Source organism: Vicugna pacos, chromosome 19, assembly GCF_048564905.1.
Source record: "Vicugna pacos chromosome 19, VicPac4, whole genome shotgun sequence".
In the NCBI taxonomy this organism is placed as follows: domain Eukaryota; kingdom Metazoa; phylum Chordata; class Mammalia; order Artiodactyla; family Camelidae; genus Vicugna; species Vicugna pacos.
The window spans coordinates 12,817,310-12,834,534 of record NC_133005.1 but is presented as its reverse complement, the minus strand read 5'-3'; the positions used below and the strand labels follow the sequence as shown (position 1 = coordinate 12,834,534).

General features: G+C 44.7%; 1 protein-coding gene across 1 annotated transcript in view; it reads left to right on the top strand.

The window, feature by feature from the left end:
* The window catches only part of LOC140687383 (trafficking protein particle complex subunit 9-like), a 136,848-nt gene extending 133,720 nt beyond the window's left edge, over positions 1-3,128 (top strand). The window contains exon 5 of the mRNA XM_072943819.1: positions 2,867-3,128. The gene's annotated coding sequence lies outside the window, so the exon portion shown is untranslated. The remainder of the gene's footprint in view (positions 1-2,866) is intronic.
* The last annotated feature ends 14,097 nt before the right edge of the window (positions 3,129-17,225 follow it).

Genomic DNA, 17,225 nt, shown 5'->3' with positions numbered 1-17,225 from the left:
GGCCAAGCACATCCTGAGAATCCTGCTTTATAAAAGGTTGAATTAGAAAGAAAAGAATAAAAGCATTCCTCAAGGCAAGGAAGTAAGGAAAGTAAAATTTTTTGGAAGCGGGAAAAAATAACATATCCAAAGTAAGGATTTAGTTTAAAGCTATTCTAGCATGAGAGTGACCACAAACCCATGGCAGAAAATCACAGCTCCTCCCAGAAAGAGAAGGTGTGTTTTGAATGAATCAGTGGACAGCCATTCTGAAAAAGGCCTCCAGAGTCTTCTGGATCAAGATACTGGACTCAAACACCTCCCTTCCATGGTCTCATTTAAATAACCAGAAAGGTTTTAAAGGAAAGAAGCCATAATCATAGTTCTATTTATTGACATTACTTTATGCTAGGAATTCAAAGGTGACTATGGAGTTGTCTCCTCTTTTATGGACCTTACTTTCTATTTGACATAGTTGGGGAACTTGGTGGAGGGTGGTGTTAGTATGTTGCAATTAACCAGGAGAGGAGTTTAAGAAAGCAGTGAAGGGTTGGTGACATTTTTCGCTGAGGACAGTCCTGTTCAGTTGGCTTGTAATTACAGGCTTGTTGAGTTGTCACTGGAGGGAATTAATCTTAAGGAATTTGGACTTAACTCAGGCCTCTTCAGAATGGACAAGTGAACCTGGAGAAAGATAGTCAAATCTGTGCAGACATTGAAGTTCACTTCAACATGCGGTATACATGAGCCAAAGATAGGACTAGTAGGCAGCACTTCTTGAGGACAGAGGAGTGGTTTTTAAGGTTCTTCAAGAATGAATCCCAAGGTACCGGGATGGCCAGTTGTCAAACTGTGACTTTGCTCTTTGGACGGTGTATCCACCAAGGGTATTGGCCATTTATAAGTTTCCATTACTCTTTAATACATGTCAGGTTATGAGGATGTGGGCATAAACGTTTCACACCTTGTCAAGGTGACTCTGGGTACCTGCCTAGAAGCATGGGCACAGTTGCGGCTGCGTCATACATCTTGCCGCACATCCCGCTCGCCGGCTCCGTGATCACGGCAGAGTGGTTCCTTATTGAGCTGTCCATCTCCTCTGTGACATCGTAACCAAACAAAAGACTGGAGAGTATTAGCTTGGCTTTTTTCTTTTCTATCATTCCCTTCAAATGATGATGACTGATAGTGGACCCAGTTACGTTTGCAGATGATTTACAAGTAGGGCTGTCAGTACAAACCTTGTAATCCCCGCTGTGTGATCTAGAGAAGAAAGTTACACTCTTTCCAAATTGTTTTGATGCACTTATGTGGGAAATTGGTATACGTTTGAATATGTATTTCATCTCTGAATCATCATGGCTAGAGATGAATGCTTGTAGACATGGAATGTGTTTTCTGCATTTGAACTGTATGGTCCCCTAAATTCTCCCCAGCTTTTTAAAGTCATCACTGGAGTGCTACCTCCAGAGTGTCGCAAAGCATCCAACACTGCCTGCTCTTCGGACACTGTAAGTTTCCAAGTTGGAGAAGGCTGCTGGCTGGTGAGGCATTCTCTCGCACATCTCTGGTTGGTTGATGTGAGCTGAGAACACAAGGATTGGCAGACAGTAACTAACCACGATCACGTACATTTCTGGAACACTCATGGAGGATTTTACACCTATGCTAGTGGAATACGTTATTTCATTTAGTTTTCCCAACAATCATAATTAGATTTTATCACCTGTATTAAAAAGGAAACTGTCAAAGCGAGTGACGTGCAGACTTTGGACTGGAACACGGGTCTTTCTGATCCCTGTCTCTGTTCCCTCCCCGGCCTATCCTTGCAAATGACCAGGAGACTCTTCCTCAGTCTTGAGCTTCCCTCTGATGTTACCGCTCTCTTTGTTTCTAAGAGAGGAAAACAAGTCTAAACTTACTTTCCAGTTGGAAATGGAATGGAGAGTTAACGTTGGAAGCCGGGAGAATCTGTCTTGTGATGAAGTGGTCTCCGAGCCACTTCCACTGGGATGTCACATCACTGTCTGGGCCCCTTGCTCAGCCTGTGCACAGGTGACAGCGCAGTTGTTCTGAGCAGTCCTCCCGGACAGGGCAGTGGGTTGGAAATGAGTTTGGGGATTTGGTTTCATTACACAAGTTCCTGAGGGCCTTGACCTGGCACTTCGAGTGGGAGCATTCCCTGTCCCACAGACTGTGATCTGGGCCCATGCAGACCTGACGTGGCCTCAGCCTGAGTCTCAGGGCCCGTGGTGATGAGGAGCATTTTAGCCCAGGGTCTGCCGGAGGCTCTGAGACTACTGGGCTGTGGGACTTTGTCCAGGATGATAATAATTCCTCCCCGAGTTTCAGATTTCCTTGCCTGTGAGCCGGGGTAGTAGTTGTTTCTGAGATGATTGTAATGATTCAGTAACGGGCGCAGTGTGTGCTGACAGGTAGCTGGGTGCTTTAGGAGCAGAAGTCGCAGTCACTCTGTCAGCCTCTCACTGTGCGCTCTGTGCTTTGAGAAGTTGTGTGTTTGGTGAAAGTCCCGCCCAGACCCTAGGGTCTAGATGAACTGTTGTTCCTTTACTTTCCCTTCCTTTTCCTCTTTCCCTTTTCTGTGTCCCATGTTTAGGTAGCAGATTCCTCTATTTCAGGGAATACGGGCTTTTCTAGTAAAGGGACAGGTGGAATGCAGAGAGGTGGGGCCCAGAGGGGGTCTGGAGTGTCTGCACAGTGCTGCTTCCCTGCGTTTCTGCATCCGGTCCCATCAGTGCACTAAGTCAGCCTTCCTCTTCCTTCCTGTGTCATCGGGTCTCTGTTTTAAGGGAAAACCATTTCTATGGGTCTTTTTTCACTTACGTGTTTCATTCAGATGCTTGTTGCTTTTCTCCCTGTGCTTCAGCGTTCCGAGGAGAGAATTCAGCCGTGCAGCATCCTCTCCGAGCTCTACGAGTTGATCGGCTTCCACTGCAAGTCCAACTTCTTCAAGCGGGTGGCCCCCGTGCAGCACGCGGCCCCCAGCATCCCAGAGCCTGGCGGGAAGGCCTGCTCCCGACTCCTCCTGCAGACGCTTCCTGGCTACAGTCTGTCACTGGACTTGCAGGACTTCAGCAAATGTGTTGGAACTAAAACATTGCTTCAGCCCCATTAACCATGCCTGGTTTGGGCCCTGCTGTCCTGCCTCATCAGGGTGAATTTTGATTCATTTAGAACAGGGCTCAGCAGACTTTTCCTTTCAAGGGCTTGGGGGTAAATATTTCAGGGTCTGAAAACCTCCTGATCTCTGGTGCAGCTGCTCAGCTCTACTGTTTAGATGCCAGAACAGCCAGACAGTCCACACACCCATAGAGCTTTATTAACAGCGGTGGCTGGGGCTGGATTGGGTGTATGAACTGCAGTTTGTCCCCACAGCCTCCTCAATATTGACACCTGCACCAGAGTGTACATTTGTGACAATGGGTGAACCTACACTGACACGTCATCATCACCCATAGCCCATAGTTGACACTAGGATTTACACATTGTGTTGTGCACTCTGTGGGTTTGGACAGATGTACAATGACATGTATCCACCATCACAGCATCATACAGAGTCGTCTGTCTTAGTGACCTTAAAATGCTCCGTGCTGCACCTCATTCATTACTATTTCCCCTCTAGCCTCTGGCAGCCACTGATCTTTCAGTCTCTGTGTTTTTCCCTTTCCCAGAACACCATACCGTTGGAATCAGACAGTTGCTGAAACTTCCCAGATTGGCTTCTTTCACTTGGTAATATGCATTTAAGGTTCCTCCATGTCTTTCCATTCCTTGATAACTCATTTCATTTTAGCACCAAATAATAGTCCATTTTCTGGCGGGACCACAGTTTATTTATCCATTCACCTACTGAAGAAGAGCTTAGTTGCTTCTGAATCCTGTTGAGTATGAATAAAGCTGCTATTAACATCTGTATGCAGATTTGTGTGTGAACATAAGTTTCCATTTCATCGAGTAAACACCAAGGAGCACAGTTGCCGGATCATATGTTAGAATTACGTCTAGCTCTGTAAAAAATTGCCAGACTGTCTTCCAAAGTACCTGGGCCATTTTTCATTCCCACCAACAATGCATTATGATTTCTGGTGCTCCACATCCACACCAGCATTCGGTGCTGTCAGTGTTCTGCATTTTGGCAGTTCTGACAGGTGTGCAGTGGTATCTCGCTGTTTCAGTCTGCATCCCCTTGATGACAGGTGCTGTGGAGCATCTTTCCAAAGGCTTCTTTGGCATCTAGATTTTTTCTTTCATGAGGTGTGTGTTCAGGCATTTTGCTCATTTTTTAATCAAGTTATTCATCCTTCTTGTTGAGTGTAAAGAAATTTTGGCATATTCTGGATTTCAGCCCTTTATCAGTGTGTCCCTGCCCTTCACCTGCAGTGCCAGAGTTGTCCTTTGGGTCTCAGTGGAGTGTCAGATCTTCAAAGAGATTCCCTGTCTTCACTCAGCCTAAATACTGTCCTTGTATTTTTCACTTTCATTGACTCATTTTGTTCTTTTTAAATAGCATTTCCCATAATTTGTAAGTACATTAAAGAGAAAAGGGCAATGATTGAACACCGCCTGCCCCACCAGGCTGTGTGCCCTGTGAGAGCAGAGGCCCTGTCCCCACTCACCGTTTCCCATGACAGCACATGGCACATGTCCATGTAAAAGTATGTAACGTGGGGCCAAACCTGATGAGCAGCTATGACGACATGTGTTGTCTACCATTTATTGAGTAGACATTGTTTCTGATCTTAATTATTAAATCATATGAATGAAACTTGGTTGTTTTGAAAAATAAAACAACAAAGCACACCACAATGTGATTGGTAATTTCTACTTAGATTTCTGACCCAGGAGGGGATGTTCACCATCATTTTGTGGAGGAGGTTGGGAAGGTAAAGTAAGAGAGTGAGATCAAATAATGTAAAAATGATAACAGTCAGTTGGCTTTATTTTCACTGAAATAAAAGTTAATTTAAACCCTATCTCAGCTGTTATTCTGTAGTTTTAAACATTTCTCATAGAATTAAATGGAAGACCACTAAACCCTGAAAGGGAAATTGTGTGCTCAGGTCCTGAAAATTGTTTATGTCTATTTCTTGAGATGCACATGTCCCTGTTGGTTACAGAAATTCGAGGCGGGAACACAACAGTGCACTGCATGTGTCTGCCGGCTTCACGGGCTGCTCAGTGTCAATTTCATTTTCTTGTGTTGCAGTTTAGGACGGTTTTCCATGAGATATATTGCTCAGACTTTTCCTGAATGAAGGATTCAATTTTCCACAGGAAATATTATGAAAGAGAGTGACAAGGCACATGGGTTTCCCATAAAAGAATAGTTGATGCAATAAACTCTCACTATGGTGAACATTTTTAATAAAAGCCAGTTGAAAATTTTATCACTGGGACAAATGGCACAAATCCGTCTGAAGAAAAAAGATTCAAATATTATAGAAGAAGCGGTTTGAATCAAGTAGAAATTATGATTTCTAAACTAATTGTTGTAAGAACTTATACTCAGTCTTATCATAATTGCCTGTGGTAGGAAGTGGATCATTATTTATTTATTAAAAAAAATCCACTAGGTGCTAATTGCCCCATTCTTGATGCGGAAGTGCTGTGGTTAGTTAAGTTGGGACAATTAGGAAATTTAGCTAGGTTTTCCAGACATTGATTTCAGCCACTTTATCTTTACTATAATCTCATCTTTTGTGTCGGCCTATGCTCCATAAATATATATGGGGAGGTACAAGCTCAAACTCGGGTTTACAGTGAAAACGGCAGGCACTTCAATTCGGCACTAGGAAACAAACTGAGAAACCAGAATAAGTGTCTCAACTGCAACCCGTTCCGTTTGTGCTGGATGAACGAACGTCTATCCACATGCTCAGTTCTCAGAGATAAGTGAGTGTGAAAGCCGTCCTTCACCTAGCTTGAAGGGAACACAAAGTTTCTTGTCAGTTGCAACTTCCACTCCATAAATATATATGGGAGGAACAAGCTCCAACTCGGTTTTACAGTGCAAACCGCAGGAACTTCAAACCGGCACTAGGAAACAGACTGAGAAACCAGAGTATGTGTTTCTCCTGCAACACGTTCCATTTGTGCTGGATGAACGAACGTCTCTCCACATGCTCAGTTCTGAGGGATAATTGTGTGTAAATGCCGTCCTTCACCTAGCTTGAAGGGAACACAAAGTTAGTTTTCAGCTGCCAACCCAACTTCATAAATATATATGGGGAGATAAAAGTTCCAACACGGATTTACAGTGAAAACGGCAGGCACTTGGAAACGACACTAGGAAAAAGACTGAGAAACCAGAGTAAGTGTTTCTCCTGCAACCCGTTCCCTTTGTGCTGGATGAACGAACGTCTCTCCACATGCTCAGTTCTGAGAGATAAGTGTGTGTGAAAGCCGTCCTTCACCTAGCTTGAAAGAAACACCAAGTTTCTTGTCAGTTCTCAACTCCAAACGATACAATATATGGGAGGAACAAGCTCCAACACAGTTTTACAGTGCAAATCGCAGGAACTTCAAACTGGCACTAGGAAACAGACTGAGAAACCAGAGTAAGTGTTTCTCCTGCAACCCGTTCCTTTTGTGCTGGATGAAAGAATGTCTCTCCACATGCTCAGTTCTGAGAGATAAGTGTGTGTGAAAGCCGTCCTTCACCTAGCTTGAAGGGAACACAAAGTTTCTTTCAGTTGCAAACTCCACTCCATACATATATATGGGAGGGAAAAGCTTCAACTCGGTTTTACAGTGCAAAGCGCAGGAACTTAAAACTGGCACTAGGAAACAGACTGAGAAACCAGAGTATGTGTTTCTCCTGCAAACCGTTCCCTTTGTGCTGGATGGACGAACGTCTCTCCACATGCTCAGTTCTGAGAGATAAGTGTGTGTGAAATGAGTCCTTCATCTAGCTTGAAGGGAACACAAAGTTTCTTGTCACTTGCAAACTCCACTCCATACATATATATGGGGAGGAACAAGCTCCAACTCGGTTTTACAGTGCAAAACGCAGGAACTTCAAACCGGCACTAGGAAACTGACTGAGAATCCAGAGTAAGTTATTCTCCTGCAACCCGTTCCCTTTGTGCTGGATGAACGAACCTCTCTCCAAATGCTCAGTTCTGAGAGATACGTGTGTGTGAATGCCGTCCTTCACCAGGCTTGAAGGGAATACCAAGTTTCTTTTCAGTTGCAAACTCCAATTCATACATCTATATGGGGAGGGACAAGCTCCAACTCGGTTTTACAGTTCAAACCTCAGGAACTTCAAACCGGCACTAGGAAACAGACTGAGATACCAGAGTAAGAGTTTCTTCTGCAACCCGGTCCCTTTGTGCTGGTTGAAAGAACGTCTGTCCACACGCTCAGTTCTGAGAGATAATTGAGTGTGAAAGCTGTCCTTCACCAAGCTTGAAGGGAACACAAAGTTTCTTGTCGGTTTGCAAACACAATTCCCTACATGTATAAGGGGAGGTAAAAGTTCCAACTCGGATTTACAGTGCAAACCGCAGGAATTTCAAACCGGCACTAGGAAACAGACTGAGAAAACAGAGTAAGTGTCTGTCCTGCAACCCGTTCCCTTTGTGCTGGATGAACGAACGTCTCTCCACACGCTCAGTTCTGAGAGATAAGTGTGTGTGTAAGCCGTCCTTCAACTAGCTAGAAGGGAACACAAAGTTTCTTTCAGTTGCAAACTCCACTCCATACATATATATGGGAGGGACAAGCTCCAACACTGTTTTACAGTGCAAACTTCAGGAACTTCAAACCGGCACTAGGAAACAGACTGAGAAACCAGATTAAGTGTTTGTTCTGCAAACCGTTCCCTTTGTGCTGGATGAAGGAACGTCTCTCCACATGCTCAGTTCTGAGAGATAAGTGTGTGTGAAATGAGTCCTTCACCTAGCTTGAAGGGAACACAAAGTTTCTTGTCAGTTGCAAATTCCACTCCATACATATATATGGGGAGGAACAAGCTGCAACTCGGTTTTACAGTGCAAACCGCAGGAACTTAAAACCGGCACTAGGAAACCGACTGAGAAAGCAGAGTAAGTATTTCCCCTGCAACCCGTTCCCTTTGTGCTGGATGAAAGAACGTCTCTCCACATGCTCAGTTCTAAGAGATAAGTGTGTGTGAAATGAGTCCTTCATCTAGCTTGAAGGGAACACAAAGTTTCTTGTCACTTGCAAACTCCACTCCATACATATATATGGGGAGGAACAAGCTCCAACTCGGTTTTACAGTGCAAAACGCAGGAACTTCAAACCGGCACTAGGAAACTGACTGAGAATCCAGAGTAAGTTATTCTCCTGCAACCCGTTCCCTTTGTGCTGGATGAACGAACCTCTCTCCAAATGCTCAGTTCTGAGAGATACGTGTGTGTGAATGCCGTCCTTCACCAGGCTTGAAGGGAATACCAAGTTTCTTTTCAGTTGCAAACTCCAATTCATACATCTATATGGGGAGGGACAAGCTCCAACTCGGTTTTACAGTTCAAAACTCAGGAACTTCAAACCGGCACTAGGAAACAGACTGAGATACCAGAGTAAGAGTTTCTTCTGCAACCCGGTCCCTTTGTGCTGGTTGAAAGAACGTCTGTCCACACGCTCAGTTCTGAGAGATAATTGAGTGTGAAAGCTGTCCTTCACCAAGCTTGAAGGGAACACAAAGTTTCTTGTCGGTTTGCAAACACAATTCCCTACATGTATAAGGGGAGGTAAAAGTTCCAACTCGGATTTACAGTGCAAACCGCAGGAATTTCAAACCGGCACTAGGAAACAGACTGAGAAAACAGAGTAAGTGTCTGTCCTGCAACCCGTTCCCTTTGTGCTGGATGAACGAACGTCTCTCCACACGCTCAGTTCTGAGAGATAAGTGTGTGTGTAAGCCGTCCTTCAACTAGCTAGAAGGGAACACAAAGTTTCTTTCAGTTGCAAACTCCACTCCATACATATATATGGGAGGGACAAGCTCCAACACTGTTTTACAGTGCAAACTTCAGGAACTTCAAACCGGCACTAGGAAACAGACTGAGAAACCAGATTAAGTGTTTGTTCTGCAAACCGTTCCCTTTGTGCTGGATGAAGGAACGTCTCTCCACATGCTCAGTTCTGAGAGATAAGTGTGTGTGAAATGAGTCCTTCACCTAGCTTGAAGGGAACACAAAGTTTCTTGTCAGTTGCAAATTCCACTCCATACATATATATGGGGAGGAACAAGCTGCAACTCGGTTTTACAGTGCAAACCGCAGGAACATAAAACCGGCACTAGGAAACCGACTGAGAAAGCAGAGTAAGTATTTCCCCTGCAACCCGTTCCCTTTGTGCTGGATGAAAGAACGTCTCTCCACATGCTCAGTTCTGAGAGATAAGTGTGTGTGAAAGCCGTGCTTCACCTAGCTTGAAGGCAACACAAAGTTTCTTGTCGGTTTGCAAACACCATTCCCTACATGTATAAGGGGAGGTACAAGCTCCATCTCCGTTTTACAGTGCAAACCGCAGGAACTTAAAACCGGCACTAGGAAACAGACTGAGAAACCAGAGTAAGAGTTTCTCCTGCAACCCGTTACGTTTGTGCTGGATGAACGAACGTCTCTCCACATGCTCAGTTCTGAGAGTTAAGTGTGTGTGAAAGCCGTCCTTCACCTAGCTTGAAGGGAACACAAAGTTTCTGTCAGTTGCAAACTCCACTCCATACATATATATGGGAGGGACAAGCTCCAACACGGTTTTACAGTGCAAACCGCAGGAACTTAAAACCGGCACTAGGAAACAGACTGAGAAACCAGAGTAAGTGTTTGTCCTGCAAACCGTTCCCTTTGTGCTGGATGAACGAACGTCTCTCCACCCGCTCAGTTCTGAGACATAAGTGTGTGTGTAAGCCGTCCTTCACCTAGCTAGAAGGGAACACAAAGTTTCTTTCAGTTGCAAACTCCACTCCATACATATATATGGGAAAGAAAAGCTCCAACACGGTTTTACAGTGCAAACTGCAGGAACCTCAAAACGGCACTAGGAAACAGACTGAGAAACCAGAGTATGTGTTTCTCCTGCAACCCGTTCCTTGTGTGCTGGATGAACGAACGTATATGCACATGCTCAGTTCTGACAGATAAGTGTATGTGAAAACCGTCCTTCACCTAGCTTGAAGGGAACACCAAGTTTCTTTTCATTTGAAAACTCCACTCCATACATATATATGGGTGGAACAAGCTCCAACTCGGTTTTACAGGGCAAACCTCAGAAACTTCAAACCGGCACTAGGAAGCAGTCTGAGAAACCAGAGCAAGTGTTTCTCCTGCAACCCGTTCCCTTGGTGCTGGTTGAAAGAACGTCTGTCCACACGCTCAGTTCTGAGAGATAACTGTGTGTGAAAGCCGTCCTTCACCTAGCTTGAAGGGATCACTAAGTTTCTTGTCGGTGTGCAAACACCATTCCCTACATGTATAAGGGGAGGTAAAAGATCCAACTCGGATTTACAGTGCAAACCGCAGGAACATAAAACCGGCACTAGGAAACAGACTGAGAAACCAGAGTAAGTGATTCTCCTGCAACCCTTTTCCTTTGTGCTGGATGAAAGAACGTCTCTCCACATGCTCAGTTCTGAGAGATAAGTGTGTATGAAAGGCGTCCTTCACCTAGATTGAAGGGAACATCAAGTTTCTTGTCACTTGCAAACTCCACTCCATACCTCTATATGGGGAGGGACAAGCTCCAACTCGGTTTTACAGTGCAAACCACAGGAACTTAAAACTGGCACTAGGAAACAGACTGAGGAACCAGCCTATGTGTTTTCCCTGCAACCCGTTCCTTTGTGCTGGATGAACGAACGTCTCTCCCCATGCTCAGTTCTCAGAGATAAGTGTGTGTGAAAGCATTCCTTCACCTAGCTTTAAGGGAACACCAAGTTTCTTGTCACTTGCAAACTCCACTCCATACATATATATGGGGAGGTAAAAGCTCCAAATCGGTTTTACAGTGCAAATCGCAGGAACTTCAAACAGGCACTAGGAAACAGACTGAGAAACCAGAGTAAGTATTTTCCTGCAAACAGTTCCCTTTGTGCTGGATGAACGAACGTCTCCCCACACGCTCAGTTCTGAGAGATAAGTGTGTGTGAAAGCCGTCCTTCAACTAGCTAGAAGGGAACACAAAGTTTCTTTCAGTTGCAAACTCCACTCCATACATATATATGGGAGGGACAAGCTCCAAAACTATTTTACAGTGCAAACAGCAGGAACTTTAAACGGGCACTAGGAAACACACTGAGAAACCAGAGTAAGTGTTTGTTCTGCAAACCGGTCCCTTTGTGCTGGATGAACGAACGTCTCTCCACATGCTCAGTTCTGAGAGATAAGTGTGTGTGAAAACAGTTCTTCAACTAGCTTGAAGGGAACACAAAGTTTCTTGTCGGTCTGCAAACACCATTCCCTACATGTATAAGGGGTGTTACATGCTCCAACTCGGTTTTACAGTGCAAACCGCAGGAACCTCAAAACGGCACTAGGAAACAGACTGAGAAACCAGAGTATGTGTTTCTCCTGCCAACCGTTCCTTTTGTACTGGATGAACGAACGTCTCTCCACATGCTCAGTTCTGAGAGATTAGTGTGTGTGAAAGCCGTTCTTCACCTAGCTTGAAGGGAACACCAAGTTTCTTGTCAATTGCAAACTCCACTCCATATATATATGGGGAGGAACAAGCTCCAACTCGGTTTTACAGTGCAAATCACAGGAACTTCAAACCGGCACTAGGAAACAGACTGAGAGACCAGAGTATATGTTTCTCCTGCAACCCGTTCCTTTTGTGCTGGATGAACGAACGTATATGCACATGCTCAGTTCAGAGAGATAAGTGTGTGTGAAAGCCGTCCTTCACCTAGCTTGAAGGGAACACAAAGTTTTTTCAGTTGCAAACTCCACTCCATACATATATATGGGAAGGTACAAGCTCCAATTCGGTTTTACAGTGCAAACCGCAGGAACTTCAAACCGGCACTAGGAAACAGACTGAGAAACCAAAGTAAGTGTTTCTCCTGCAACCCGTTCCCTTGGTGGTGGATGAAAGAACGTCTCTCCACACGCTCAGTTCTGAGAGATAACTGTGTGTGAAAGCCGTTCTTCACCTAGCTTGAAGGGAACACAAAGTTTCTTGTCGGTTTGCAAACAACATTCCCTACATGTATAAGGGGAGGTACAAGCTCCAACTCGGGTTTACAGTGAAAACCGCAGGAACTTCAAACCGGCACTAGGAAACAGACTGAGAAACCAGAGTAATTGTTTGTCCTGGAAACCGTTCGCTTTTTGCTGGATGAACGAACGTCTCTCCACACGCTCAGTTCTGAGAGATAAGTGTGTGTGAAAGCCGTCCTTCACCTAGCTTGAAGGGAACACCAAGTTTCTTGTCACTTGCAAACTCCATTCCATACCTCTATATGGGGAGGGACAAGCTCCAACTCGGTTTTACAGTGCAAACCACAGGAATTTCAACCCGGAACTAGGAAACAGACTGAGGAACCAGAGTATATGTTTTCCCTGCAAACCGTTCCTTTGTGCTGGATGAACGAACGTCTCTCCCCATGCTCAGTTCTGAGAGGTAAGTGTGTGTGAATGCCGTCCTTCACCAAGCTTGAAGGGAATACCAAGTTTCTTTTCAGTTGCAAAATCCGCTCCATACATATTTATGGGGAGGAACAAGTTCCAACTCGGTTTTACAGTGCAAACCGCAGGAACTTCAAACCGGCACTAGGAAACAGACTGAGAAACCAGAGTAAGTGTTTGTCCTGCAACCTGTTCCCTTTGTGCTGGATGAAAGAACGTCTCTCCACATGCTCAGTTCTGAGAGATAAGTGTGTGTGAAAGCCGTCCTTCACCTAACTTGAAGGGAACACAAAGTTACTTTTCAGTTGTCACTACACTCCATATATATATAAAGGGAGGTACAAGTTCCAACTCGGTTTTAAAGTGAAAACAACATGCAGTTCAATCAAGCAGTATGAAACAGACTGAGAAACCAGAGTAAGAGTTACTCTGCAACACGGTCCCTTTGTGCTGGATGAAAGTACGTCTCTCCACATGCTCAGTTCTGAGACTTAAGTGTGTGTGAAAGCCTTCCTTCACCTAGCTTGAAGGGAACACAAAGATTGTTTTCAGTTGCAAACTCCACTCCATACATAAATATGGGGAGGAACAAGTTCCAACTCTGTTTTACAGTGCAAACCTCAGGAACTTCAAACCGGCACTAGGAAACAGATTGAGAAAGCAGAGTGTGTGTTTCTCCTGTAATCCGTTCCTTTTGTGCTGGATGAACGAACATCTCTCCACATGTTAGGTTCTGAGAGATAAGTGTGTGTGAAAGCCGTTCTTCACCTAGCTTGAAGGGAACACCAAGTTTCTTGTCAATTGCAAACTCCACTCCATATATATATGGGGAGGAACATGCTCCAACTCGGTTTTACAGTGCAAAGAGCAGGAACTTCAAACCGGCACTAGGAAACAGACTGAGAGACCAGAGTATGTGTTTCTCCTGCAACCCGTTCCTTTTGTGCTGGATGAACGAACATATATCCACATGCTCAATTCTGACAGATAAGTGTATGTGAAAACCGTCCTTCACCTAGCTTGAAGGGAACATCAAGTTTCTTTTCAGTTGCAAACTCCACTCCATACATATATATGGGTGGAACAAGCTCCAACTCGGTTTTACAGGGCAAACCTCAGAAACTTCAAACCGGCACTAGGAAGCAGTCTGAGAAACCAGAGTAAGGGTTTCTCCTGCAACCCGTTCCCTTGGTGCTGGTTGAAAGAACGTCTGTCCACACGCTCAGTTCTGAGAGAGAACTGTGTGTGAAAGCCGTCCTTCTCATAGCTTGAAGGGAACACAAAATTTCTTGTCGGTTTGCAAACACCATTCCCTACATGTATAAGGGGAGGTAAATGCTCCAACTCGGATTTACAGTGCAAACCGCAGGAATTTGAAACCGGCACTAGGAAACAGACTGAGAAACTAGAGTATGTGTTTCTCCTGCAACCCGTTCCTTTGTGCTGGATTAACGAACGTCTTTCCCCATGCTCAGTTCTCAGAGATAAGTGTGTGTGAAATCCGTTCTTCAACTAGCTTGAAAGAAACACCAAGTTTCTTGTCAGTTGCCAACTCCACTCCATACATATATATGGGAAGGTACAAGCTCCAACTCGGTATTACAGTGTAAACCGCAGGAACTTCAAACCGGCACTAGGAAACAGACTGAGAAACCAGAGCATGTGTTTCCCCTGCAACCCGTTCCCTTGGTGCTGGATGAAAGAACGTCTCTCCAAACGCTCAGTTCTGAGAGATAAGTGTGTGTGAAAGCCGAACTTCACGTAGCTTGAAGGGAACACAAAGTATCTTTTCAGTTGCAAACTCCACTCTATACACATATATGGGGAGGAACAAGCTCCAACTTGGATTTAGAGTCCAAAACTCAGGAACTTCAAACCGGCACTAGGAAACAGACTGAGAGACCAGAGTAAGTGTTTGTCCTGCAAAACGTTCCCTTTGTGCTGGATAAACGAACGTCTCTCCACACGCTCATTTCTGAGAGATAAGTGTGTGTGAATGCCGTCCTTCATCTTGCTTGAAGGGAACACATAGTTTCTTGTCAGTTGCCAACTCCATTCCATACATGTATATGGGGAGGTAAAAACTCCAACTCGGTTTTACAGTGCAAACCACAGGAACATCAAACCGGCACTAGGAAACAGACTGAGAAACCAGAGTATGTGTTTCCCCTGCAACCCGTTCCTTTGTGCTGGATTAACGAACGTCTTTCCCCATGTTCAGTTCTCAGAGATAAGTGTGTGTGAAAGCCGTTATTCACCTAGCTTGAAAGAAACACCAAGTTTCTTGTCAGTTGCCAACTCCACTCCATACATATATATGGGACGGTAAAAGCTCCAACTCGGTTTTACAGGGCAAACCGCAGGAAATTCAAATCGGCACTAGGAAACAGACTGAGAAACCAGAGTAAGTGTTTGTCCTGCAAACCGTTCCCTTTCTGCTGGATGAACGAACGTCTCTCCACATGCTCAGTTCTGAGAGATAAGTGTGTGTGAAAGCAGTCCTTCACCTAACATGAAGGGACACAAAGGTTCTTTCAGTTGCAAACTCCACTCCATACATATATATGGGAGGTACAAACTCCAAAAGGGTTTTACAGTGCAAACCGCAGGAACTTCATACCGGCACTAGGAAACAAACTGAGAAAGTAGAGTATGTGTTTCTCCTGCAACCCGTTACCTTTGTGCTGGATGAATGAACGTCTCTCCACATGCTCAATTCTGAGAGATAAGTGTGTGTGAAAGCCGTACTTCACCTAGCTTGAAAGAAACAACAAGTTTCTTGTCAGTTGCAAACTCCATCCCATACATGTATATACGGAGGTACAAGTTCCAACTCGGTTTTACAGTGCAAACCGCAGGAACTTCAAACCGGCACTAGGAAACAGACTGAGAAACCAGAGTAAGTGTTTCTCCTGCAAACCGTTCCCTTTGTGCTGGATGAACGAACGTCTCTCCACATGCTCAGTTCTGAGAGTTAAGAGTGTGTGAAATCCGTCCTTCACCTAACTTGAAGGGAACATAAAGTTACTTTTCAGTTACCAACTCCACTCCATACATATATATAGGGAGGTACAAGTTCCAACTCGGGTTTAAAGAGAAAACGGCATGCAGTTCAATCCGGCACTATGAGACAGCCTGAGAACCAGAGTAAGTGTTTCCCCTGCAAACAGTTCCTTTTGTGCTGGATGAAAGAACATCTCTCCACATGCTCAGTTCTGAGAGATAAGTGTGTGTGTAAACCGACCTTCACCTAGATTGAAGGGAAAACAAAGTTTCTTTCAGTTGCAAAACCACTCCATACATATATATGGGAGGGACAAGCTCCAACACGGTTTTACAGTGCAAACCGCAGGAACTTCAAACCGGCACTAGGAAACAGACTGGGAAACCAGAGTATGTGTTTCTCCTGCATCCCTTTCCCTTGGTGCTGAATGAAAGAACGTCTCTCCACACGCTCATTTCTGAGAGATTAGTGTGTGTGAATGCCGTCCTTCACCTAGCTTGAAGGGAACACAAAGATTCTTGTCAGTTGCAAACTCCATTCCATACATATATATGGGGAGGTACAAGCTCCAACTCGGTTTTACAGTGCAAACCGCAGGAACTTCAAACCGGCACTAGGAAAAAGACTGAGAAACCAGAGTATGTGTTTCTATTGCAACCCGTTCCCTTTGTACTGGATGAACGAACGTCTCTCCACACGCTCAGTTCTGAGAGAAAACAGTGTGTGAAAGCCGTACTTCAGGTAGCTTGAAGGGAAGACAAAGTTTCTTTTCAGTTGCAACTCCACTCCATACATATATATGGGGAGGTACAAGCTCCAACACGGTTTTACAGTACAAAACTCAGGAACTTCAAACCGGCACTAGGAAACAGACTGAGAAACCAGAGTAAGTGTTTGTCCTGCAAACAGTTCCATTTGTGCTGGATGAACGAACGTCTCTCCACATGCTCAGTTCTGAGAGATAAGTGTGTGTGAAAACAGTCCTTCACCTAGCTTGAAGGGAACACCAAGTTTCTTTCAGTTGCAAACTCAACTCCATACATATATATGGGAGGGAAAACCTCCAACACGGTTTTACAGTGCAAACCGCAGGAACTTCAAACCAGCACTAGGAAACAGACTGAGAAACCAGAGTAAATGTTTCACCTGCAAACCGATCCCTTTGTGCTGGATGAACGAACGTCTCTACACATGCTCAGTTCTGAGAGATAAGTGTGTGTGAAAGCCGCCCTTCACCTAACTTGAAGGGAACACAAAGTTACTTTTCAGTTGCAACTCCACTCCATACATATATATACGGAGGTACAAGTTAGAACTCGGTTTTAAAGAGAAAACGGCAAGCAGATCAATCCGGCACTTTGAGACAGACTGAGAATCCAGAGTAAGTGTTTCCCCTGCAAACAGTTCCCATTGTGCTGGATGAAAGAACGCCTCTCCACATGCTCAGTTCTGAGAGATAAGTGTGTGTGAAAGCAGACCTTCACCTAGCTTGAAGGGAACAAAGTATCTTTCAGTTGCAAAGTCCACTCCATACATATATATGGGGAGGAACAAGCTCCAACTCGGTTTTACAGTGCAAACCGCAGGAACTTCAAACCGGCACTAGGAAACCGACTGAGAAA